Raw genomic sequence first — 26732 nt, 5'->3', positions numbered from 1 at the left:
TGCTGACACCCTTGTCCTCTAGTTATTTTTAAACCATAATAACTGGCATTACATCAAGGTCATGAAACACAGAAGTTTGGCAGAGCTGCTGCCTCTCCACTTCTCCTTTCTATCTCCTCTCCTAGCTGCTTGCTTCCTTCCTCCCTGCCTGGCCAGATCCTATACCTACCCCTGGAGGCTGTTTTCATGCTCCCCTCTACAGGAAGCTCAGACTCACTTTCCTCCATTCATTCAGTTCCCTGGAACAGCAGGTCTTAGAGCATGTACATGACTTTCATCACCTTGTGTATTCAGGTTTGAATACTTGTCACTTCATAAATGTCAGTATTATCAATGCAACCTTCTAACTGAGGGTGTGGAACTTGATTTCACTTTGACCTATGGTCCTTAAAGCAACAGTAGTAGTGCTGGGCAAAAAACAAGGAGCTCACGAATTATGTTTATTAATTTTAGGACTCTACTCTGATAAATTCCAAGCTGCTTTCTCCAAAAGTTCAGGGTACCATACATATTGTTGTTTGTTGTTGTTCAGTTGCTCAGTTATGCCCGACTTTTTGTGACCCCATGGACGGCACCACGCCAGGCCTCCCTGTCCTTCACCATCTCCCAGAGCTTGCTCAAATTCATGTCCATCAAGTTAGTGATGCCATCCAAACATCTCATCCTCTGTCATCCCCTTCTCCTCCTGCCTTCAATATTTCCCAGCATCAGGATTTTTTCCAGTGAGTCAGTTCTTCGCATCAGGTGGCCAAAGTATTGGAGCTTCAGCATCAGTTCTTCCAGTTAATATTCAGGATTGATTTCCTTTAGGATGGACTAGTTGGATCTTCTTGCAGTCCAAGGGACTCTCAAGAGTCTTCTCCAACACCACAGTTCAAAAGCATCAATTCTTTGGTGCTCAGCCTCCTTTATGGTCCAACTCTCACATTCATACGTGGCTACTGGAAAAACCACAGCTTTGACTAGAAAGACCTTTGTAGGTAATGTCTCTGTTTTTAATATGCTGTCTAGGTTTGTCATAGCTTTTCTTTCAAGGATCAAGTGTCTTTCAATTTCAAGATTGCAATCACCATCTGCAGTGATTTTGGAGCCCAAGAAAATAAAGTCTGTCACTGTTTCCACTGTTTCCCCATCTATTTGCCATGAAGTGATGGAGCTGGATGCCATGATTTTCATTTTTTGAATGTTGAGTTTTAAGTCAGCTTTTTCACTCTCCTCTTTCACCTTCATCAAGAGGTTCTTTAGTTCCTCTTCACTTTCTGCCATAAGGGTGGTATCATCTGAGCATCTGAGGTTATTGATATTTCTCCCAGCAATCTTGATCCATACTGAGCATTTCTCAATTAGATGCTAATTTTTGATAAGCCTGGAGTCAAAGGGGGATGATGGCGAAATGGGGACAGAATCAGATTAAGAAGCATAAGTCTGAGAAGTCTATCTAGTTCTCTCACTTATGGACATGTAAATTTGAGCCTCATCTATAAAGGAAGGAGAATAATAATACCTCCTATTTCTATGAAGCTTTTTCTGACACTGAAATAAAAGCACCTTTACTTATTCAATCTGCAGACAAAACTAAAAGATAATCATCGTGATCCCCATTTTACAGGTAAAAGGATGGAGACCTGAAAGTTAAGTAATTTGCCCAATGTCGAAAACCTAGCAAGTAGGAGTTTGAACCCAAGTCTCGTTGATGTAAAATTTTTTAAAAGGGGAAAAGGAGAGAAATACAAGTGTGAGTATGTTTTATCTTCCCAACAGTTGATAATTTTAGTGTTTGGCCTGAATGAGCTCATTTGAATTTGTATTTGCATTCATTTTTGAGAGAAGGAAAAAATAACAAAGAGAATAAAAATAGAGTACAGGCAGGAGATAAGGGAGTGAGAAAATAAGTGGGCATGCTGAGAGCTGGGAAATTAGTTCTGCCTAACAAATTTCATTCAATACCTTCGATGCACCAGGAACCTAGGCTTAGGCTGGACAAAAAATGATGAGAATGTGGTTTCTGTCTGTGAAAGTGACCGAAGAGAGTCACACAGAGAGGTTTGTGGTGGAGAGAGGAAGAGGTTAGTAGAGGGAGCAATTTTGCTTCCAAGTGAGGAGGAGGTAGGCCTTCCTGAGTGGCTCAGAGGTAAAGAAATCTGCCTGCATTGCAGGAGGCTTACAGGAGATGCAGGTTTGATCCCTGAGTCAGGAAGATCCTTTGGAGAAGGAAATGGCAACCCACTTCAGTATTTTTGCCTGGAACATCCCATGGACAGAAGAGCCTGGTGGGCTATAGAACATGGGATCACAAAAGAGTTGGACACAACTGAGTGACTAAACGGCTACAAGGAGGAGGTGAGCAAAGAAAATAAGGTTGGCAACAAAGGTAAGGCTAGATCTTGGAGGTCCAGTAGATAGCAGAGAATTTTAAACAGGAAAGCAATACATTCAGATATAAAGTTTTTACTGTGTTGCTTGTTTACTCATTCATTCATTTACTCACTCACTTAGAATACTTCCACACAGGCATGGGGGGGCTGTGTATATGAATGGACTCAAAAATAGTTTTTTGCCAGACCCTGATCCCTTCCCACAACCCTCACCATTGTGACGGTCCTGGCCACCGTCACCCCTCTGCTGTATGATTGCAATCACCTGCTAACATCTATCCTTGGCCTCTCATAATCTAGTTACAAAATAGATGCCTTTCAAATGTAAGTCAGAGCATGACAGTCCTTGGCTCAAAACTCTCCAGTGCCCCCTTCACCACTCAGAATAAAACTCAAACTTTGGACAGTGACCTTCAAGGCCCATATAATCTGCTACCCTCTCCTCCACCTTCCCCACTGGTATGCCTCTGATCTCATTTCCTACTACTCTCTCTCTTGCTGTCCTGCTCCAGCAACACAGATCTCCTTGATCTTCAAATGCTCCAAGGATCGCTCTGCCTTGGGTATCTGCACACCCTCATACCACTCCAGGATGGCTCTTCTCCTTCACAGATCTGCACAGGTCACTCCCTCACCTTCTGGGCTTTGCTGCAGTCTTGCCAGCTCAGACGAGCCTTTCCTTCCTTCCATACTTAAAATTGCAATAGGCCCTGTGTTTCCCTGAACTCCCCCATGTGGCTTCTCTGCTTTATTTTTGGCTATTTAACTTATTATCATCTGAGATACATATATTTTTATGCTATTTTTGGTGTGCCCTCACCCCATCCCTGGGCTTTCCCAGTGGTAAAGAATCCACCTACCAATGCAGAAGTTTTGGGTTCAGTCCCTATGTCAGGAAGATCCCCTGGAGGGGGAAATGGCAACCCACTCCAGTATTCTTGTTGGGGAAATCCCAGAGACAGAGGAGGTTGGTGGGCTACAGTTCATGGGGTCACAAAGAATCAGATATGACTGAGTGACTGAGCAGGCACACACGCATCCACTCCTGCTCTGCCCTTGAAGTAAATATAGGACATGGAGCTTTTGCCTGTTTTGTTCAATGTATCCCTAATACCTCAAATATGCTTGGCAAGTAGTATGTGTTGAAAATGATATTTATGTAATGATTGAAGGAGGCAGAATTCTCTTGTCCCTCTAGATCCATTTTTCTTCCTTTTATCTGTGCAATGGCCACTTAGTTAGCATCTACATTTCCAGCCTCCTTTGCAGATAAATGTGGTCATGTTCTCACTAATAGACTTTGAGCAGTAGTTGTACCCTCATCCCAAGAAACAGACTAGGAAAACCATGCAGGACTCAAGGAGCACATATGTTCATACACCACTTCAGGTGTGACCAGGGCAAGTAAATAGATGAAGAAAAACCTCCTTGTAGTGGAAGCTAGGAGACAAGAAGAACAAAGATTAACTATCCTTATTTTCCCCCACTGATTTGAAGTGCCATATTTATCTATAATATGTTATTAATACCCATCTATTCTCAGATTTCTAGACTTTCTTAGTTTTTCCATTCATTTATCTTCATATTCATGAACTAGTGCTAAACTGTTTTATTATCTGCTATGACCAAGGGTTCCATGCCCTTCACTACATTTTTTACCCCAAAGATTCCTAATCATTCTTACATAAGGAATGCATTGTAAAAACACTGGTGGTGGTGGTGGTTAGCAGCTCAGTCGTGTTCAATTCTTCGTGACCCCATGGGCTGTAATTCACCAGGCTCCTCTGTCCATGGGATTTCCCAGGCAAGAATACTGGAGTGGGTTGCCATTTCCTCCTCAAGGGGATCTTCCTGACCCAGGGATTGAACCCACAGCTCTTGCATCTCCTGCAGAAGGATTCTTCACTACTAGTGCCACCTGGGAAGCCTCTGTAGAAACATTACTTGGGCAGTAATTTGGAGTTGGATTGGAGGAAGACAAGATTAAGACTGTTTCATTAATTTTAAATGAGGATGAGAATGACAGCTGCAGGGTAAGAAATTATCCTACCCTCCCTCTACCCTTCACCCCCAACATAATTTCTGCCAATGCCCCCCTACTCCCACCCCAGATTATGATATTAAAAGTCACTTCCTATGAAGAGGCCAAGACAGATTCAAGAGATATTTAGAGATTCAAATGCCTTAGTAACTTATTGGATAGTGGTGAAGAGTGAGACAAGAATGATTCTCAGATTTCTGGCCCGAGCAACTACCTGAATATTTGTCATTCCTGGATCACACAGGCTGGGAAACAGATTTGGGGAATAAATATAATGAACAGAATTTGAGGATTTGTGGATTATCTAGAAGGAAATCTCCAGTAGGCATACAGTCAAGTTCTGGACTTGGGACTTGGACCTGCCGGTTCACTCTTGATAATGGGGCATCAGTTGAAGCTGCCAGAAAAGATCATTAGAGAAGGCCTCCAGCATTGTAGTGACTCACTGAGCTCTGACTCACTGGTAGCATTATCCAACTAGCTCTAGTTCTGCTGTCCTAGTGGTCAGGAGCCTAGAACTTCACCAGGAAAAAAAAAAGTGGAAAACAATACTGTTAGAGAGAAAAACTAAACGGGATCACGAAGGCATCCTTCCTATGTTGGGAAGGAAACTGGTCCACAGATGACTAAATGATGAAATGGGTTGCATCATTTACTCTGAAGCAGTGTACAACATAGAATCTAAACTCAATTTTGTTGGCAAATCAATTAGAAACCTTGACTCTGCCATGAAAAGCTTAAACTTAATTCTTGTTCATATCAGGTCCTTATTTTTCCAAGGCTCCCAAGGTTGTCTCACCTTTCTTATTGATTTATTCTTCATGAAATCTGATTGAAGCCTTGAAAAGAAACTTTATTCTTGAGTCATTTCATAATGAATGATCTTGGAATCACTCTGGCTAAAACTAATGAGAATTTTATCAAGTACTGCTACAGGAAATCACCAATTATTCCAAAGCTCTAGGCTCCCAAATTTTCATGTATACAATATTATAACCTTGTATACCTTCATGTATACAAGGTTATATGTTTTCCTTCCCTTCTTTTGGAGAGAAGGGATATTGTCCTATTTAGGTCTAGCACAGTAACTGGCAAGTGGAAAATTACTCCATAAAAGTTTATTGAATTTTGTCAAAGGCTTTTTCTGCATCTCTTGAGATAATCATATGGCTTTTATCTTTCAATTTCTTAATGTGGTGTATTACATTGATTGATTTGTGTATATTAAAGAATCCTTGCATTCCTGGGATAAAGCCCACTTGGTCATGATGTATGATCTTGTTAATATGTTGTTGGGTTCTGTTTGCTAGAATTTTGTTAAGGATTTTTGCATCTAGGTTCATCAGTGATATTGGCCATTTATGATAAAAACTCTCCAGAAGGCAGGAATAGAAGGAACATACCTCAACATAATAAAAGCTATATATGACAAACCCACAGCAAACATTAACCTCAATGGTGAAAAATTGAAAGCATTTCCCCTAAAATCAGGAACAAGGCAAGGGTGCCCACTCTCACCACTACTATTCAACATAGTTTCAGAAGTTTTGGCCTCAGCAATCAGAGCAGAAAAAGAAGTAAAAGGAATCCAGATAGGAAAAGAAGAAGTGAAACTCTCACTGTTTGTGGATGACATGATCCTCTACATAGAAAACCCTAAGGACTCTACCAGAAAATTACTAGAGCTAATCAATGAATATAGTAAAGTTGCAGGATATAAAATTAACACAGAGAAATCCCTTGCATTCCTATACACTAACAAAGAGAAAACAGAAAGAGAAATTAAGGAAGCAATACCATTCACCATTGCAACAAAAAGAATAAAATACTTAGGAGTATATCTACCTAAAGAAACAAAAGACCTATACATATAAAACTATAAAAGACTGATGAAAGAAATCAAAGAGGACACAAATAAATGGAGAAATATACCGTGTTCATGGATTGGAAGAATCAATATTGTGAAAATGAGTGTACTACCCAAAGCAACCTATAGATTCAATGCAATCCCTATCAAGCTACCAACGGTGTTCTTCACAGAACTAGAACAAATAATTTCACAATTTGTATGAAAATACAAAAAACCTTGAATAGCCAAAGCAATCTTGAGAAAGAAGAATGGAACTGGAAGAATCAACCTGCCTGACTTCAGGCTCTACTACAAAGCCACAGTTATCAAGACAGTATGGTACTGGCACAAATATAGAAATAGAGATCAATGGAACAAAATAGAAAGCCCAGAGATAAATCCACATACCGATAGACATCTTATCTTTGACAAAGAATATACAATGAATATATTGTGTGTGTATATATATATATACACACACAAGAATATACAATGGAAAAAAGAGAACCTCTTTAACAAGTGGTGCTGGGAAAATTGGTCAACCACTTGTAAAAGAATGAAACTAGAACACTTTCTAACACCACACACAAAAATAAACTCAAAATGGATTAAAGATCTAAATGTAAGACCAGAAACTATAAAACTCCTAGAGGAGAACATAGGCAAAACACTCTCTGACATAAATCACAGCAAGATCCTCTATGACCCACCTCCCAGAATATTGGAAATAAAAGCAAAAATAAACAAATGGGACCTAATTAAACTTCAAAGCTTTTGCACAACAAAGGAAACTATAAGCAAGGTGAAAAGACAGCCTTCAGAATGGCAGAAAATAATAGCAAATGAAGAAACAGACAAAGGATTAATCTCAAAAATATACAAGCAACTCCTGAAGCTCAACTCCAGAAAAATAAATGACCCAGTCAAAAAATGAGCCAAAGATCTAAACAGACATTTCTCCAAAGAAGACATACAGATGGCTAACAAACACATCAAAAGACGCTCAACATCACTCATTATCAGAGAAATGGAAGTCAAAACCTCAATGAGGTACCGTTACATGTCAGTCAGAATGGCTGCTATCCAAAAGTCTACAGGCAATAAATGCTGGAGAGGGTGTGGAGAAAATGGAACCCTCTTACACTGTTGGTGGGAATGCAAACTAGTACAGCCACTATGGAGAACACTGTGGAGATTCCTTAAAAAACTGGAAATAGAACTGCCATATGATCCAGCAATCCCACTCCTGGGCATACACACTGAGGAAACCAGATCTGAAAGAGACACCTGTACCCCAGTGTTCATCACAGCACTGTTTATAATAGCCAGGACATGGAAGAAACCTAAATGCCTATCAGCAGATGAATGGATAAGAAAGCTGTGGTACATATACACAATGGAATATTACTCAGCCATTAAAAAGAATACATTTGAATCAGTTCTAACGAGATGGATAAAACTGGAGCCCATTATACAGAGTGAAGTAAGCCAGAAAGATAAATGCCAATATACTATGTTAACACATATATATGGAATTTTGAAAGATGGTAATGATAACCCTATATGCAAGACAGAAAAAGAGACACAGATGTACAGAACAGACCTTTGGGCTCTATGGGAGAAGGCGAGGGTGGGATGATCTGAGAGAACAGCACTGAAACATGTATATTATCAAGGGTGAAACGGATCGCCAGTCCAGGTTGGATGCATGAGACAAGTGTTCAGGGCTGACGCACTGGGAAGACCCAGAGGGATGGGATGGGGAGGGAGGTGGGAGGGGGGTTTAGGATGGGGAACACATGTAAATTCATGGCTGATTCATGTCAATGTATGGCAAAAACCACTACAATATTGTAAAGTAATTATCCTCCAACTAATAAAAATAATTGGGAGAAAAAACAAACAAACAAAAAGAAAGAAAGTATATAGCAAAACAGAAACAGACTTATGGATATAGAAAACAAACAAGTGGCTACCAGCAGAGAGAGGGAAGGGGGAAGAGGCACAATAGGGGTATACAATTCAGATATACAAACTACTATGTGTAAAATAGATAAGCAGCAAACATATATTATAACAAAGGAATTATAATCATTATTTTCTAATAACTTTTAATTTTATATAATCCATAAAATTACTGAATCACTATAATATACACCAGAAACTAATATAATACTTTAAGTGAACGATAATTCAACAACAAAAAATTAAAACTCAAAAAAATAAAAAGCATAGCTATTAAAAAAGTTTATTGAAATGTACTTAAATATAGGTAACAATTCTTGCAGTGGGGATGTGGAGAAATGGGAAACCATGGGGTATCAGTGTTGGAAATGACATTTTAATCAGAGTACAAATGGTGAATAACTGGAATTCAGTATGACTCTAATCTATGTTGTCCATTACTTTTAGAATGTATGGGTCAAAAATGCATGGATTATTAGGGCTGTTTGCTCTGCCTGTTTGCCCTCTTGCAACAAAAGTTTTCATTAAATGACGGGTGGTACCTACCATAGAAAACACATAGTGTTAGGAGGAGAAAGTCAAGCTCTATTTGATTGCCTTCTAGGAAGACCTGTATGTCAGGGAAGGATATTGAATCATCTGACAAGAATAAGGTGTGATGTTTACTTGTGGGTATTCATTTACTATTATCCTTGGCTTCTATTATCACAAATCATTACAAATTGCCAGTCACTGTGGGAAACAGTTGTCTTACCAAGTTTCTCAGATCATAAATTCTGAAGCCTAAAATGAAGGTGCATGTGTGCTAAGTCACTTCATTCGTGTCTGACTCTTTGTGACCCCATGAACTGTAGCCTGCCAGGCTCCTCTGTCCATGGGATTTCCCAGGCAAAAATACTGGAGTAGGTCATCATGCTTTGCTCCAGGAGATCTTCCCGACCCAGGGATCAAACCTGCATCTCTTATATCTCCTACATTGGCATGTGGGTTCTTTACCACTAGCGCCACTTGGGCTGTCCGAACTGAAAGTAAAATCCCATATGCATGCATGTGTGTGTAATGTTATTAAACACTTACTGATTACTCACCAAATGTGCCAGGCATTGTGGCAACCTGTTTAAAAAGTATTAGTTTATCTAATGGTCACAACAACTCAGTGAGGTAAGTGCTACTATCCCTCCTGGCCAGCCCCCCTTTATTTTACAGATGGGGGACCTGAGAGACAGAACAGTCGGCTGGCTAGCTTGTCCACGCCGTCTGACTCCAAAGCTGCGGCTCTGAACCATTACACAGCAGGTGTCTTCACAAGTAAGGTGCCAGATGAAATGCAGATAGGGTTTGGAGTGACTCATGCTCGCTCCACTTCTCACCACAGACCACGTTGAGACAAGACCACCACTTCCTCTTCACCCCTCCCAGCCAAGAAATAACACCTGAGAAGTGGCTTCCTGTTGGATCTGGAGGTACTTGTGATACTTGTGTGTCTGAGCATTCTGTAAACTCGAGTTTCCTTTTAAATTAATACGTATAACTTGAATTATTAATAGCTTGAAGAGGAAGTGTCATAACTAAACGATAGACTAGAACAGAAATAATTTATTAAAATGCTGAATCTCCTACCATTCAATTACACAGAAATTTTGTTCTCATCCCAAGTGCCATTATTCGCAGGAATTTTTCTCTTTTTTTCTCAACATAATAAAGCCCTGACCATATCCCACAAGGCTCCTCTGTCCATGGCAAGAATAAGTATTCTCCAGGCAAGAATACTGGAGTGGGTAGCTGTTCCCTTCTCCAGGGGATCTTCCTCACCCAGGGATGCAATCCAGGTCTCCCACATTACAAGCAGATTCTTTACCATCTGAGCCACCAGGAAAGCTGGAGAAGGCCTTTTGGTGATAGCTTATTATGGAAGAGATCTCCCAAATCTGAACTTTCACATTAATTGTATAAGAGGAGGAATATAGATATGGACCAACTTGGCTTTATGGGAGGGAAATGGAGACTCTCTTTTCTCTAGTTCATTTCACTTGCCCAAGGTTAGTCCAACAAAAAGCAGGAACCAAATGTCATGAATTGACTTCTATTCAGCATATGTCACCACCAGGATATCTTTGTTCTGATGAAGAGCCTTCCATCCTCCTGGAAAGAAGACAAGTATGTAAAGGATTAGGTTCACTTATTACACATGAATTCTTTACATCTAAATTTGTGGTCCCCAACCATTCCATTGTAATAGGCTGGTCAGTAATCAAAGCCAACCAGGTCATCTCTTACTCTATACCCACTGATACAGCCTCCCAGCTTCTTTCCACAGCTTGAAGCATTACTGATAGGGAGGGGTCCCTGCCACTACAAATTCAAGCCAGCACTCTTCCCTCTCACCCACCCCTTCTTGTAAATTTCTAGTTAGACACCATCACTTCTTAGTCACTTCTATTCCTGAGAAGACTGAAGTAAAATGATCTCTTGGGAAATTCCTGACATGTAAATCTAAGAAGCTGAGGAGGGCCCAGTCATAATTCCAGAGACAAGGGTGACTCCATACCTTTTGCCACACACTACATATTCCATGCAAGGATGGGTTCGATAAAGGACAGAAATGGTATGGACATAACAGAAGCAGAAGATATTAAGAAGAGGTGGCAAGAATACACAGAAGAACTGTACAAAAAAGATCTTCACAACCCAGATAATCACAATGGTTTGATCACTCACCTAGAGCCAGACATCCTGGAATGTGAAGTCAAGTGGGCCTTAGAAAGCATCACTACAAACAAAGCCAGTGGAGGTGATGGAATTCCAGTTGAGTTATTTCAAATCCTGAAAGATGATGCTGTGCAAGTGCCGCACTCAATATGCCAGAAAATTTGGAAAACTCAGCAGTGGGCACAGGACTGGAAAAGGTCAGTTTTCATTGCAATCCCAAAGAAAGGCAATCCCAAAGAATGCTCAAACTACCCCTACAATTGCACTCATCTCAAACACTAGTAAAGTAATGCTCAAAATTCTCCAAACCAGACTTCAGCAATATGTGAACCGTGAACTTCCAGATGTTCAAGCTGGTTTTAGAAAAGGCAGAGGAACCAGAGATCAAATGGCCAACATCCTCTGGATCATTGAAAAAGCAAGAGAGTTCCAGTAAAACATCTATTTCTGCTTTATTGACTATACCAAAGCCTTTGACTGTGCGGATCACAATAAACTGTGGGAAATTCTGAAAAAGATGGGAATACCAGACCACCTGACCTGCCTCTTGAGAAACCTGTATGCAGGTCAGGAAGCAACAGTTAGAACTGGACATGGAACAACAGACTGGTTCCAAATAGGAAAAGGAGTACATCAAGGCTGTATATTGTCACCCTGTTTATTTAACTTAATATGCGGAGTACATCATGAGAAACGCTGGGCTGGAAGAAGCACAAGCTGGGATCAAGATTGCCGGGAGAAATATCAATAACCTCAGATACGCAGATGACACCACCCTTATGGCAGAAAGTGAAGAGGAACTAAAAAGCCTCTTGATGAAAGTGAAAGAGGAGAGTGAAAAAGTTGGCTTAAGACTTAACGCTCAGAAAACTAAGATCATGGCATGTGGTAACATCACTTCACAGGAAATAGGGAAACAGTGGAAACAGTGTCAGACTTTATTTTTTTGGGCTCGAAAAGCACTGCAGATGGTGATTGCAGCCATGAAATAAAAAGACGCTTACTCCTTGGAAGGAAAGTTATGATCAACCTAGATAGCATATTAAAAAGCAGAGACATTACTTTGCCAACAAAGGTCCATCTAGTCAAGGCTATGGTTTTTCCAGTGGTCATGTATGGATGTGAGAGTTGGACTGTGAAGAAAGCTGAGCACCGAAAAATTGATGCTTTTGAACTGTGGTGTTGGAGAAGACTCTTGAGAGTCCCTTGGACTGCAAGGAGATCCAACCAGTCTATCCTAGGTTTTCATTGGAAGGACTGGGTGTTCATTGGAAGGACTGGGTGTTCATTGGAAGGACTGATGTTGAAGCTGAAACTCCAATACTTTGGCCACCTTATGGGAAGAGTTGACTCATTGGAAAAGATCCTGATGCTGGGAGGGTTTAGGGCAGGAGGAGAAGGGGACAACAGAGGATGAGATGGCTGGATGGCATCACTGACTCCATGGACATGGGCTTGAGTAAATTCCAGGAGTTGGTGATGGACAGGGAGGCCTGGCGTGCTACGATTCATGGGGTCGCAAAGAGTCGGACACGACTGAGCAACTGAATTGACTGACTGACACATTGCATTGAAGTGCCAAGCAGTGGACAACCCACAATTCTTCTTCAACCTCTAAATCCTTTATTAGTTCTCAAAATATGTATTGAGTATCTACCAGTTTATGCCAGATGCTATGCTAGGTGTTGGTGGTGGAAAAACATGATCTTTCACTAAACTAGGAAGCTCTTTATTTCCTTTACCATCTTAGTATCCTATCCCTTTTTGCCTGAAAGATACCATCATTATTGTCCAGTCTGAAAGAGGAGCCCAGATCAAGTGTCCCTAGAGGCCCCTCTTTACTGTAAGAATCTATTACTTTGGATCTGAAACAAAATAGGAAATGGTTTGGCCAGGTGCATGGGTACAATCTCTTAATAGAACACTATGCTGATGGATGAATTAATTCAGTGTATCTAATATTTGTAAGCTCCCCCCACTTTGGAAAGATATCTCTTAATATTTTGATCCCTAGTCAGTACATAAGGTCAGATTAATTTCTCTTTGTGTTTCTTTTCAAAAGATACTGTTCTTTCAAATGTAGCAAACACAAAGAATTATATTATGGATATTCTTCCCATGCCTGGCACCCAGTTAAGAATGCTTGTTAAGGACTGCCCTGGAGACTCTGTGCTCCCAATTAAGCGGCACGGGTTCAGTTCCTGGTCAGGGCACTAAGATCCTGCATGCTGCCTGGTGCAGCCAAAAGAAAGAGAAGAAAGAATGCTTATTCAGCTTTCACCTTTTTTCACTTAATTAAGGTTTGTATGTCTCTGAACCAAAATTAGTCTGACCCATCAGATTAAGAAGATGGGATTATGTCTTCTATAGATGGTTTAGGAGAGCTGGAATTTGACCTTCTCCAACACTACAAGATTTCATTGGATGACCTTTCATAGAGGTGGCTGGGATGAAGTTAGACTTCATCGCCCCTCCCCTCACTACCTGGAAAATAATACAGTTTATGTTACCTTTTCAGGGCAGAGCTAGTCCCACACAAACCTATAAAGCCTGAGAATCTGGCTATTGTATACCTAATCCTCCAATTCTCTTTTTCAAAATTTCTCCATGCTTTAAATAACTCCCCCAGTGCCCAGATTTCATGCAACTAAGTTATAGTACACCATGCAATAGAATACTTGTACAGTCATTAAAAATCATACTCTGTGTGTGTGTGTGTGTGCGTGTGTGTGTGTGTGTGTGTGTGTGTGTCTGTGTGTGTATGTGTTAAGTTGCTTCAGTCATGTCCAATTCTTTGTGACCCTATGAACTATAGCCCACCAGGCTCCTCTGAAGCTTCCTGATCCAGGGATCAAACTCGCGTTTCTTAAGTCTCCTACATTGGCAGTCAGGTTCTTTACCACTAGCGCCACCTGGGAAGCCCCAAAAAATCACACTGCAGAGAAATAGTTAGTAGAATGGAAAGATGTTCAGCTACTTCGCTCAGCTCCCTGATTCTCAATCAGAGTATGAAACTTGCCAAATATTTTATTCTGGTCACTGCTTCCTGAGCATGCAAAATGCATCATTTCCTGTACCACATCAAGGTTTATGGTCTTAGTTCTAAGAACTGGTTTAAAAGTAAGGAAGCAGACTGTTTCCTGTTAGACCAGCAATAAAGAAATAGACTATAATAGTTTATTCTTTTCAGAAGAAATAAAATGAATGTGTGCTCAGTCTGACATCCTCAAAGATGCAAACTCCTCATTGAAGTTTAGGAGATATCTATTAGGAGATGACTATTAGTTAATACTATTGTTTGGAAGCAAGATATAAACCCTGGCCCAACACTAAAGCTGGGGTATTCTGAACATGCAAATTAACCTCTCTGAGGCTCAGGTTCTGCATTGTTGAAATGGGACCACAGTAATACTTACCTCATAGGGTTCATGGAAAGAATTAAAGAGTAGCATGTAAAGAATTTACTTTAATGCTTGATATTTAGTAAGTTCTCAATAAATGTCAGCTATTACTCACTGTTCTACTGCAGTTTTCTGAATGTTGAGATTTAAGCCAACTTTTTCACTCTCCTCTATCACTTTCATCAAGAAGCTCTTTAGACTTTAATACCCCACTTACAACTATGGATAGATCAACTAAACAGAAAATTAACAAGGAAACACAAACCTTAAATGACACAATGGACCAGCTAGACCTAATTGATATCTATAGGACATTTCACCCCAAAACAATCAACTTCACCTTCTTCTCAAGTGCACACGGAACCTTCTCCAGAATAGATCACATCCTGGGCCATAAATCTGGTCTTGGAAAATTAAAAAAAATTGAAATCATTCCAGTCATCTTTTCTGACCACAGTGCAGTAAGATTAGATCTCAATTACAGGAAAAAAATTGTTAAAAATTCAAACACATGGAGGCTAAATAACACGCTTCTGAATAACCAACAAATCAAAGAAGAAATCAAAAAAGAAATCAAAATATGCATAGAAATGAATGAAAATGAAAACACAACAACCCAAAACCTATGGGACACTGTAAAAGCAGTGCTAAGGGGGAGGTTCATAGCATTACAGGCTTACATCAAGAAACAAGAAAAAAGCCAAATAAATAACCTAACTCTACACCTAAAGCAATTAGAAAAGGAAGAAATGAAGAAGCCCAGGGTTAGCAAAAGGAAAGAAATCTTAAAAATCAGGGCAGAAATAAATGCAATAGAAACTAAAGAGACCATAGCAAAAATCAACAAAGCTAAAAGCTGGTTTTTTTAAAAAATAAACAAAATTGACAAACCATTAGCAAGACTCATTAAGAAACAAAGAGAGAAGAACCAAATAAACAAAATTAGAAATGAAAATGGAGAGATCACAACAGACAACACTGAAATACAAAGGATCATAAGAGACTACTACCAGCAGCTCTATGCCAATAAAATGGACAACTTGGATGAAATGGACAAATTCTTAGAAAAGTATAACTTTCCAAAACTGAACCAGGAAGAAATAGAAGATCTTAACAGACCCATCACAGGCAAGGAAATCGAAACTGTAATCAAAAATCTTCCAGCAAACAAAAGCCCAGGACCAGATGGCTTCACAGCTGAATTCTACCAAAAATTTAGAGAAGAGCTAACACCTATCTTACTCAAACTCTTCCAGAAAATTGCAGATGAAGGTAAGCTTCCAAACTCATTCTATGAGGCCACTATCACCCTAATTCCAAAACCAGACAAAGATGCCACAAAAAAAGAAAACTACAGGCCAATATCACTGATGAACATAGATGTAAAAATCCTTAACAAAATTCTAGCAAACAGAATCCAACAACATATTTAAAAAATCATACACTACGACCAAGTGGGTTTTATCCCAGGAATGCAAGGATTCTTCAATATCCGCAAATCAATCAATGTAATACACCACATTAACAAATTGAAAGATAAAAACCATATGATTATCTCAATAGATGCAGAGAAAGCCTTTGACAAAATTCAACACTCATTTATGATTAAAACTCTCCAAAAAGCAGGAATAGAAGGAACATACCTCAACATAATAAAAGCTATATATGACAAACCCACAGCAAGCATCACCCTCAATGGTGAAAAATTGAAAGCATTTCCCCTGAAATCAAGAACAAGACAAGGGTACCCACTCTCACCACTACTATTCAACATAGTGTTGGAAGTTTTGGCCACAGCAATCGGAGCAGAAGAAGAAGTAAAAGGAATCCAGATAGGAAAAGAAGAAGTGAAACTCTCACTGTTTGCAGATGACATGATCCTCTACATAGAAAACCCTAAAGACTCTACCAGAAAATTACTAGAGCTAATCAATGGATATAGTAAAGTTGCAGGATATAAAATTAACACACAGAAATCCCTTGCATTCCTATATACTAACAATGAAAAAACAGAAAGAGAAATTAAGGAAACAATACCATTCACCATTGCAACAAAAAGAATAAAATACTTAGGAGTATATCTACCTAAAGAAACAAAAGACCTATACATAGAAAACTATAAAACACTGATGAAAGAAATCAAAGAAGACACAAACAGATGGAGAAACATACCGTGTTCATGGACTGGAAGAATCAATATTGTCAAAATGGCTATTCTACCCAAAGCAATCTATAGATTCAATGCAATCCCTATCAAGCTACCAACGGTATTTTTCACAGAACTAGACCAAATAATTTCACAATTTGTATGGAAATACAAAAAACCTCGAATAGCCAAAGTAATCTTGAGAAAGAAGAATGGAACTGGAGGAATCAACCTGCCTGACTTCAGACTCTACTACAAAGCCACAGTCATCAAGACAGTATGGTACTGGCACAAAGACAGAAATATAGATCAATGGAACAGAATAGAAAGCCCAGAGATAAATCCACGAACCTATGGACACCTTATCTTTGACAAAGGAGGCAAGGATATACAATGGAAAAAAGACAACCTCTTTAACAAGTGGTGCTGGGAAAACTGGTCAACCACTTATAAAAGAATGAAACTAGAACACTTTCTAACACCATACACAAAAATAAACTCAAAATGGATTAAAGATCTAAATGTAAGATCAGAAACTATAAAACTCCTAGAGGAGAACATAGGCAAAACACTCTCCAACATAAATCACAGCAAGATCCTCTATGACCCACCTCCCAGAATATTGGAAATAAAAGTAAAACTAAACAAATGGGACCTAATTAAACTTCAAAGCTTTTGCACTACAAAGGAAACTGTAAGTAAGGTGAAAAGACAGCCCTCAGATTGGGAGAAAATAATAGCAAATGAAGCAACAGACAAAGGATTAATCTCAAAAATATACAAGCAACTCCTGAAGCTCAATTCCAGAAAAATAAATGACCCAATCAAAAAATGGGCCAAAGAACTAAACAGACATTTCTCCAAAGAAGACATACAGATGGCTAACAAACACATGAAAAGATGCTCAACAGCACTCATTAGCAGAGAAATGCAAATCAAAACCACAATGAGGTACCATTACATGCCAGTCAGGATGGCTGCTATCCAAAAGTCTACAAGCAATAAATGCTGGAGAGGGTGTGGAGAAAAGGGAACCCTCTTACACTGTTGGTGGGAATGCAAACTAGTACAGCCACTATGGAAAACAGTGTGGAGATTCCTTAAAAAACTGGAAATAGAACTGCCATATGACCCAGCAATCCCACTTCTGGGCATACACACTGAGGAAACCAGATCTGAAAGAGGCACGTGCACCCCAATGTTCATCGCAGTACTGTTTATAATAGCCAGGACATGGAAGCAACCTAGATGCCCATCAGCAGATGAATGGATAAGGAAGCTGTGGTATATATACACCATGGAATATTACTCAGCTGTTAAAAAGAATTCATTTGAATCAGTCCTAATGAGATGGATGAAACTGGAGCCCATTATACAGAGTGAAGTAAGCCAGAAAGATAACATTACAGCATACTAACACATATATATGGAATTTAGAAAGATGGTAACGATAACCCTATATGCAAAACAGAAAAAGAGACACAGAAATACAGAACAGACTTTTGAACTCTGTGGGAGAAGGTAAGGGTGGGATGTTTCAAAAGAACAGCATGTATACTATCTGTGGTGAAACAGATCGCCAGCCCAGGTGGGATGCATGAGACAAGCTCAGGCCTGGTGCACTGGGACGACCCAGAGGAATCGGGTGGAGAGGGAGGTGGGAGGGGGGATCGGGATGGGGAATACGTGTAAATCTATGGCTGATTCATATCAATGTATGACAAAACCCACTGCAATGTTTTGAAGTAATTAGCCTCCAACTAATAAAAAAATTTTAAAAATATATATATATATATTAAAAAAAGAAGCTCTTTAGTTCTTCTTCACTTTCTGCCATAAGGGTGGTATCATCTGCATATCTGAGGTTATTGATATTTCTCCCGGCAATCTTGATTCCAGCTTGTGCTTCTTCCAGCCCAGCGTTTCTCATGATGTATTCTGCATGTAAGTTAAATAAGCAGGGTGACCATATACAGCTTTGACGTACTCCTTTTCCTATTTGGAACCAGTCTGTTGTTCCATGTCCATTTCTAACTGTTGCTTCCTGACCTGCATACAGGTTTCTCAAGAGGCAGGTCAGGTGGTCTGGTAGTCCCATCTTTTTCAGAATTTTCCACAGTTCACTGTGATCCACACAGTGAAAGGCTTTGGCATAGTCAATAAAGCAGAAATAGATGTTTTTTCTGGAACTCTCTTGCCCTTTCGATGATCCAGAGGATGCTGGCAATTTGATCTCTGGTTCCTCTGCCTTTTCTAAAACCAGCTTGAACATCTGGAAGTTCATGGTTCATGTACTGCTAAAGCCTGGCTTGGAGAATTTTAAGCTTCACTTTACTAACATGTGAGAAGAGTGCAATTGTAGGGGTAGTTTGAGCGTTCTTTGGCATTGCCTTTCTTTGGGATTCAGAAAACTAAGATCATGGTATCCAGTCCCATCACTTCATGGCAAATAGATGGGGAAACAGTGGAAACAGTGGCTGACTTTATTTTTCTGGGCTCCAAAATCACTGCAGATGGTGATTGCAGCAATGAAATTAAATGACGCTTACTCCTTGGAAGGAAAGCTATGACCAACCTATACAGCATATTAAAAAACAGAGACATTACTTTGCCAACAAAGGTCCATCTAGTCAAGGCTATGGTTTTTCCCGTGGTCATGTATGGATGTGAGAGTTAGACTATAAAGAAAGCTGAGTGCCAAAGAATTTATGCTTTTGAACTATGCTGTTGGAGAAGACTCTTGAGAGTCCCTTGGACTGCAAGGAGATCCAACCAGTCCATCCTAAATGAGATCAGTCCTGGGTGTTCATTGGAAGGACTGATGTTGAAGCTGAAACTCTAATACTTACGCCACCTGATGCGAAGAGCTGACTCATTGGAAAAGACCCTGATGCTGGGAAAAGATTGAGAGAAGGAGGAGAAGGGGATGACAGAGGATGAGATGGTTGGATGGCATCACCGACTTGATGGACATGGGTTTGGGTGGACTCCGGGAGTTGGTGATGGACAGGGAGGCCTGGCATGCTGTGGTTCATGGGGTTGCAAAGAGTCAGACAGGACTGAGCAACTGAACTGAACTGAACTGAACTGCAGTTTTATCCTCCAGCCTACCCTTAAGAAGAGGGATAGGATGGTGGAGTTGAGAGGGTCTCACCCTCATAAATAAGAACAGAGCACAGAGTCCAGTAGGATTCTCAGTCTCTGACTCACAAGGAACTCAAGTCAGCTTTGCATGATCCCTTGACTTGTTTTTGCCCCAGTCTGCCTCCCCCAGTAAAAGCAGTAAGAGGGGTTGTCACTTCTCCAAAGTGTAAAAAACTAAGGGTATTTGAGGAGGACTGTTACCTGCTCTGGGCCCAGTCTTAGGGACTTCTAGGTATAAAGAATACCACGGGATAAAGTAAGAAGGAATGGCTTCAAAGAGAGAAAAACCAGCTGAGACCATAGCGCCTTGGCAATGGCAGAATGTTATGGGGAATTGGAGTGACAAAGATGCACCTGAGAAGTTGTCTTGGGAATGACAAACAGGAAGTCCCACGTAGGACACCTGTTACAAGACAACTTTTTCCCACTGAGAAGCCAAAACTGCTCTTGAACTTGGTGAATGCCCCTATCCATCTGACACTTTAGCCAAAAGGTGAATTTAATTCAAGGGAGTAAAAATACTTACAGAGACCTTAAAATGAGGACAGCTGCCTGCAAGCATAGAGGCAGTGATACAGATGAGTGAGGAATTGCAATGTGCTGGCTGGCTTTGAGAGAAAAAGACAGCTACACTCACAACTGCTCCAAGTCAGAGTGTGATCCCTGCCCGAGGGAGGTATAGAGTGCTTTAGGTGTACTTACCAGGACAAGGAAGCCTGTGTAAGAAGCTTCCAACAATGGAGAAGAGGATGCTGCCAGGAGTGCAGTGGGAAAGGAGGGGGGAGAATCAACACAAGATTTATAGCAAGAACATCTCCTTTCCAGCATTGCTGACATGTCCTGGACATACTGCCATCTCTGACCATCACCTATTCAGAACCCAGAGTGAAAAGCAATTTCCATCCCTCTGATTCATGTTGAATTGTTCTTCATTCTCAGTCCAGTTGCCTCCATCTGCACTTTCCAAGAAATTACTACCCTGGGCTCAACTGAAAATGAAGGTCATCTTATTTCAGCTTGTTTCCAAGGCATTTTGGAATCTGAAGTATGACTGTCTACCTGCAACCTGATGGTGGGCAGTGTGCACCTTTTTACCCTGCCCTGTTCTGTAACCTGAGACTTTGTACCTACTGTCAGTAGCCACCCACCTGAAAGCCACTACCAGTTGCTTTCAGGTCCATCCTTTCCTTCCAAAAGCCTTCATTTCTATTCTTGAGATCAGACTTGTTGGGGGTCGCAGAGATAAGGCACTATCTCATCATGGCTTAATCAAGTATCCGTTCCAAGAATGGTGTCTGAGGAAGGTTCTGTGGGTGCTAGGTGAACTCCAGACCAGTTCCCACACTGGACACCGGAGAAGAGTATCCTGGGGAAATGGAACTGAGCCAGGTGAGCGTCAGGAGTTGGGAAAGAAGAGTGGCAGGCTCTACATGACAGGATTAATTCATTCATTCAACACTCAACATACATCAACTGAGTATCCACTACATGCCAAAGGAGATAGCGAGAAAAGACTCGGGTAGACCACAGTGCAATGAGAGGGGAAAGCAACTAAAATGTAATTGTGATATAGTTTGATCGCTGTGGAGCTTCCCAGGTGGCACTAGTGGTAAAGAACACACCTAGCTTCTCTGGTGACTCAGACGGTAAAAATCTGCCTATAATGCAGGAGACCCAGCTTTGATCCCTGGGTCGGGGAGTTGCCCTGGAGTAGGAAATGGCAACCCACTTCAGTATTCTTGCCTGGAGAATTCCATGAACATAGGAGTCTGGTGGGCTACAGTCCATGGGGTCACAGAGTCGCACAAGACTGAGTGACTAACACTTTCACTTTCACCAAGGCAGGAGACAAAAGAGATGCTGGTTACATCCCTGGGTTGGGAAGATCCGCTGGAGGTGGGCATGGTAACTCACTTCAGTATTCTTGCCTGGAGAATCCCCATGGAGCCTGGTGGGCTAGAGTCCATGGGGTCACAAAGAGTCAGACAAGACTGAGCAACTGCCCATGCATGCACATGATCATTGCAATCACAGGAGAAAGTCAATGTGAAATAAAGTAAAACAGAAAGGAGTTACCTCCAAGTTTTGGGATTGAGAGAAGTCTTCTGGAAGGAAGGCAAAGGCAGAATTAAGAGGTCTGTGACTTTATACCTGGGCCGGATGGCAGAAGAGGCAGGGGAAGGGGTGCAAATCAGTACCTACGGCAGCCAGGACTTTATGGCCTTGCCACCAAGAACCTTTCGTCTCTTGTTCTTTACTGTTCTACACCCTCGGTTCTTCTGATCTGCCTTCTCCCATCAGATTTGTGCACCAAAGAGATACACCATAGACCTCAATAAGAATGGACCAAAAAGGCGTTTTATAAAGACATCCTTGGTGAAATGTGATATTTAGCCTCTGTGACCCTATGGAAAATCTCTGGAAGAGGGCAGTGTTCCCAGCACCCCAGACTCAAGAGGGGAACCAAACATAGCCAAACCTAAGTCACCTTCCTTCCATTTTCATCTTATTTTCTCTCCCCTCTCTTCTCCTTGACCCTTGGGAGGAAAGAGGAAGAGAATTTAGTAGAAAGAGGTAAAGAAAAGGTTGTAGGGATGAAAATAGAGAAAAGAATGCTGAACTGCAAGGCGTCTCAGCTACCTGGTTCTTATCACTAATGATCCTCAGGACCTTCTTAACTAGAATTTTCTCCTGCCTTCCTGGACTGGGGATGAGAAATGAAGGTAAATGCAAAGCATTTGCCTCCAAACACTGTGAAGGTGAAGCTGGTTGGGCCAAGGCCAGCTCTCTCTCAGGACCACACTCCTCCTCCCCTCCTCCCCTCTTGCTCACTCCCTGCCCTTCTCTAGCTGCCTCACTGCCCTGAGTCCCCTGCCACCTTTTACCTCCTCTTCTGACTCTCTTCTGTTCCCTACTGTTGCCTGTGAAAATGCAATCAACTCACCTTCTGCTCTTGCACTGAGCTAGTGGACTAACTTTCATGAGACTTGGTGGAGGCCACATGTAGAATCTTGGCCACAATCCATTCCTCAGAGGCAGTGATACTATATAACAGCAGGGAACGTGGCAGGGCACAATTTTTGAAAGAATGACATAGCCCAAGGACACAACATAAAGATTCAAATCAAATGGGACCAAGATGGCAGACAAGATAGGCCTTGATCCTCAATCAGCAAGCAAAATGGCACACCCAGATACACCATGACAGTTCCAAGGCACTGTCAAAAGACCAAGGAGTGGGCAGTGGCCCAATTCTTGGAAATCTCCACCCCTTCTCCAAAATAGATGGACTAATCCTCCCACTCATTAGTGTATGAACTTACCCAGCCTATAAAAACTAACAACACTACATTTTGCAGTTGCACTTGCCCTCTGCGATGGCCCACACTCTGTCTATGGAGTGTGTCCTCTCTGAATCTGAATAAATCCACTTCTTAACTATCACTTTATCTCTCACTGAATTCTTTCTGTGATGAGACATGAAGAACCTGAGCTTTATTCGGTCCTGAAACCAGGTACTGTGGGCTTTAACTGGATTGAGTCTCAGCCTTGTGATTTCAAGTCCCAAGCAGAGTTTTGGCTGGGTTTGAGTCCCAGCACATGGGTTCAAGTCCCAATCTGAGGTAACCAATTTCAATACCAACCAGGGCCCTGTGGGGCTCCTGGGCACAAGGCCTTTCTGTGTCCCCATTTCCTTAATTATAGGAAGCAGCCTTCATTCAGCCTCCATGACCTTCCTGAGTTTCAGTGAGCAGATAAGCAGTTGTTAATTAGTGAAGGGAGACTAGGGAGAAACAGTCAAGAGCAGCCTTGTGGCAAGGTCCTCTTTCCTCATCAAGGGATATACTCAACAATATCTTTGAGCTATTTTGCAGATACCGGAACTCTCTCTCTAGGTGGGAGAAGTCTCAAGAATGATATGCTGCCCACAAGCATGTAGATCCCAGACCAGTTGGATCTGAAGGTTGATGCTGACTCCCACTTACCTCACCACCCACCCGTCAGAAGAATCTCCACGAGCTGATCATGCCCTCTTTGAGCAGTTACTACAAAACTTGTCACTATCTTCCCCAAGTTGGGATACACAGTTTTGAGGACACTAGCCTACTGTGTCCCCTTTTCTACTTCACCCAAAACCTGTCTCTGAGATTTTAATGTGGCACCAGCATATAGAGAAGCTGAGCTTTCAGCATCAGCAGCAGGCTCCAGGATTTCCGTTAGCAGCAGCTGCTAAGATTTCAGAAAGGAGGCAGGTCAGCCTTATGTGACACAGAGAAATACATGAAGACACACTTCCTTCCTCTTAACAACAAAAACAGCAACAACAATAATCCTCTTCATCTGTGGAGTCTTTCCTGATTGCTTTCAGCTCTTCTAGGCCTCTGGTTTTCCTTTGTGCCATTGGTCTGTATTCCACAAACACCTTAATAATATCATCTTTTATTTTTTATTGTTTGTTTTGATTATATTTTTCTCAGTAGCAATGACACAGTTTATGGTTGTTCAACTGAAACTATCACAACATTGTTCATTGGCTACGTGGGTGTGTGCATACTTAGTCTCTCAGTCGTGTCCAACTCTGAGACACCATAGACTGTAGCCCACCAGGCTCCTCTGTCCATGGGGATTCTCCAGGCAAGAATACTAGAATGGGTTGCCATGCCCTCCTCCAGGGGATCTTCCTGACCCAAGAATCAAACTGGGGTCTCCTGCATTGCAGGTGGATTCTTTACCAGCTGAGCTACCAGGGAAGCCCGTTAATAGTTTATACTCCAATATAAAATAAAAAGCTCAAAAAAAATCTTTTCAGTAAAGAGAAAAATGTCGAAAAATAAAGATGAAGGTCTAGCAAACAACTAGAACATAGAAAAGTGGGCATAATTCCTTGGATCCCAACACTGGATGGTTTATTCTCACAATGTCCCTTCATAGGAAGACATTTATGAGGGGTCCATGCTGCTAAGTTGCTTCAGTCGTGTCCGACTTTGTCGACCCCATAGACGGCAGCCCACCAGGCTCCCCCATCCCTGGGATTCTCCAGGCAAGAACACTGGAGTGGGTTGCCAATTCCTTCTCCAATGTATGAAAGTGAAAAGTGAAAGGGAAGTCATTCAGTTATGTCCGACTCTTAGCGACCCCATGGACTGCAGCCTACCAGGCTCCGCCGTCCATGGGATTTTCCAGGCAAGAGTACTGGAGTAGGGTGCCATTGCCTTCTCCAATGAGGGGTCCATGGCCAGGTACAATAACTGACCTTGGCCTTTGTACTGACCTTGAGCCTACTGAGTCCTCCCTACACACTGGCCCAATGCCCTCCTTTTGGCCTGAACATTTCCATAGTCGCTATATTGGAATCCCACTCAGTAGTGTCCCACTCCAGGTCCTCCCTAACTGAGGATCATCAAAAAGGCAGAAAAGTGACCTACAACCAGAGGTTGTACATATGAACAATCTGTATGGTTGTTCCTACAACCATATGAACCTCTGAGTCAGCTGACTCAACACTGATTATACCCCGTGGGAGGGAGTCCAGACCAGGAAAATGGAAGGAGTCCTCCAGTTTCCAGATTCACAGCAAGGACTCAAGACTCACCTCCCTTACTTAGGAGAAATCAAGCTTGAAATAGTCAAAGAGATAATTTTCTCCACCTGTTGTCCAACAGATAAAACTAAAACCCTTTTCGAACCAAAGAATAAGCTGAGCCTTTCACTGACTTGCAGAGTCAGACCAAAAGGAGTGGTTTCGGTATGGAGCAGGAAGGAAAACTAGCCCTCGCACCAGCCTTGTTTCTCAGTATTCCCATTCAGCCCTCTGTCTGCTAAGAATGTTCATGCTGTATTTATCCTAACTCCCTTGGTACACATCTCCTTTCTGGAGATACCCCCAACAAGTGCCTCCTAATACTTGGAGTGAAGGAAGAATTCAAGGTTGACAAGAGAAAGGTCAGGGGGAAGAGGGACTTCATAACTTTTGTGTGATGCCTCACAACTCTAGCTGGCCATCACTGGCATCATAGCTGGTGCCATGTGATACCCCACTACCCAAGGGCCTCCCACACAGGACCTCACTAACACTGCACATCAGACCAAGACCCCTCCCTCAGAGTTTCTCAGAAACTCTTCTGTTACTGTGCTATGTGCTGTGCTTCGTTGCTCAGTCATGTCTGACTTTTTGTGACCCCATGGACTGTAGCTCATCAGGCTCCCCTGTCCTTGGGGATTCTCCAGGCAAGAGCACTGGAGTGGGTTGCCATGCCCTCCTCCAGGGGATCATCCCAACCCAGGGATCGAACACAGGTTTCCTGCATTGCAGACAGATTCTTTACCAGCTAAGCTACCAGGGAAGCCCTCTTCTGTCACTTCCTTTCTGTAACTTCCCATATCCAAATTACAACTTAAAGCAATTTTATTTATCCCTTTCATGACATTTCTGTCTTGACACCTTGTCTTGACATGAGCTTCAAGGTAATATACAGCAATATTTCTGGAAATAGAAGCCCTGGGCTGTGATTTTAAATGTTGGTGGTAGAATAATTACCTACATGAATATATCTTTCTTGTTCTGAATACTATACAATTCAAAGAGACTCCTGATATGCTAAGGGAATTTGCTCCTAGTGATCATTTACATCATCTCCAAAATTTTTTTATCATCCATTCCTATGAGTAAAAAATTTTGAACATGTGCCTCCAAAATACATCTATATTCACTTATAAATTTTATACATAAATCATTGTCAATCTTACAGTATTATTAGAGCTCAATTTCTTATTTTAGATACAAACAGAAGTTCTAATATATTACTCCTATATAACTATTGATTATCATAGAGAATGAATGCTTTTACCTGTCAACTAAAAAGATTCACAATGTGGGTTGCAAGTTAAGTTTTATTTGGGGCAAAATGAGGACACAGCCCGGGGTACAACACCTCAGATACCTCTGAGAGACTGCTCCAAAGCAGCAGTGGGGTAAGTAAGGTCAGTAAATAAGATTTTGGTGAAGGGGGAGTTCAGTGCAATCAAGCAGTTCCTTTACAAGAGGTTTTTTGCTAGTCATGAGGAGCTGATGTCACCATGAAGGGATTTAGTGCTTTTTTAG

Source organism: Dama dama, chromosome 14 (assembly GCF_033118175.1).
Source record: "Dama dama isolate Ldn47 chromosome 14, ASM3311817v1, whole genome shotgun sequence".
Classification (NCBI taxonomy): Eukaryota; Metazoa; Chordata; class Mammalia; order Artiodactyla; family Cervidae; genus Dama; species Dama dama.
This window is presented reverse-complemented; position numbering follows the sequence as displayed.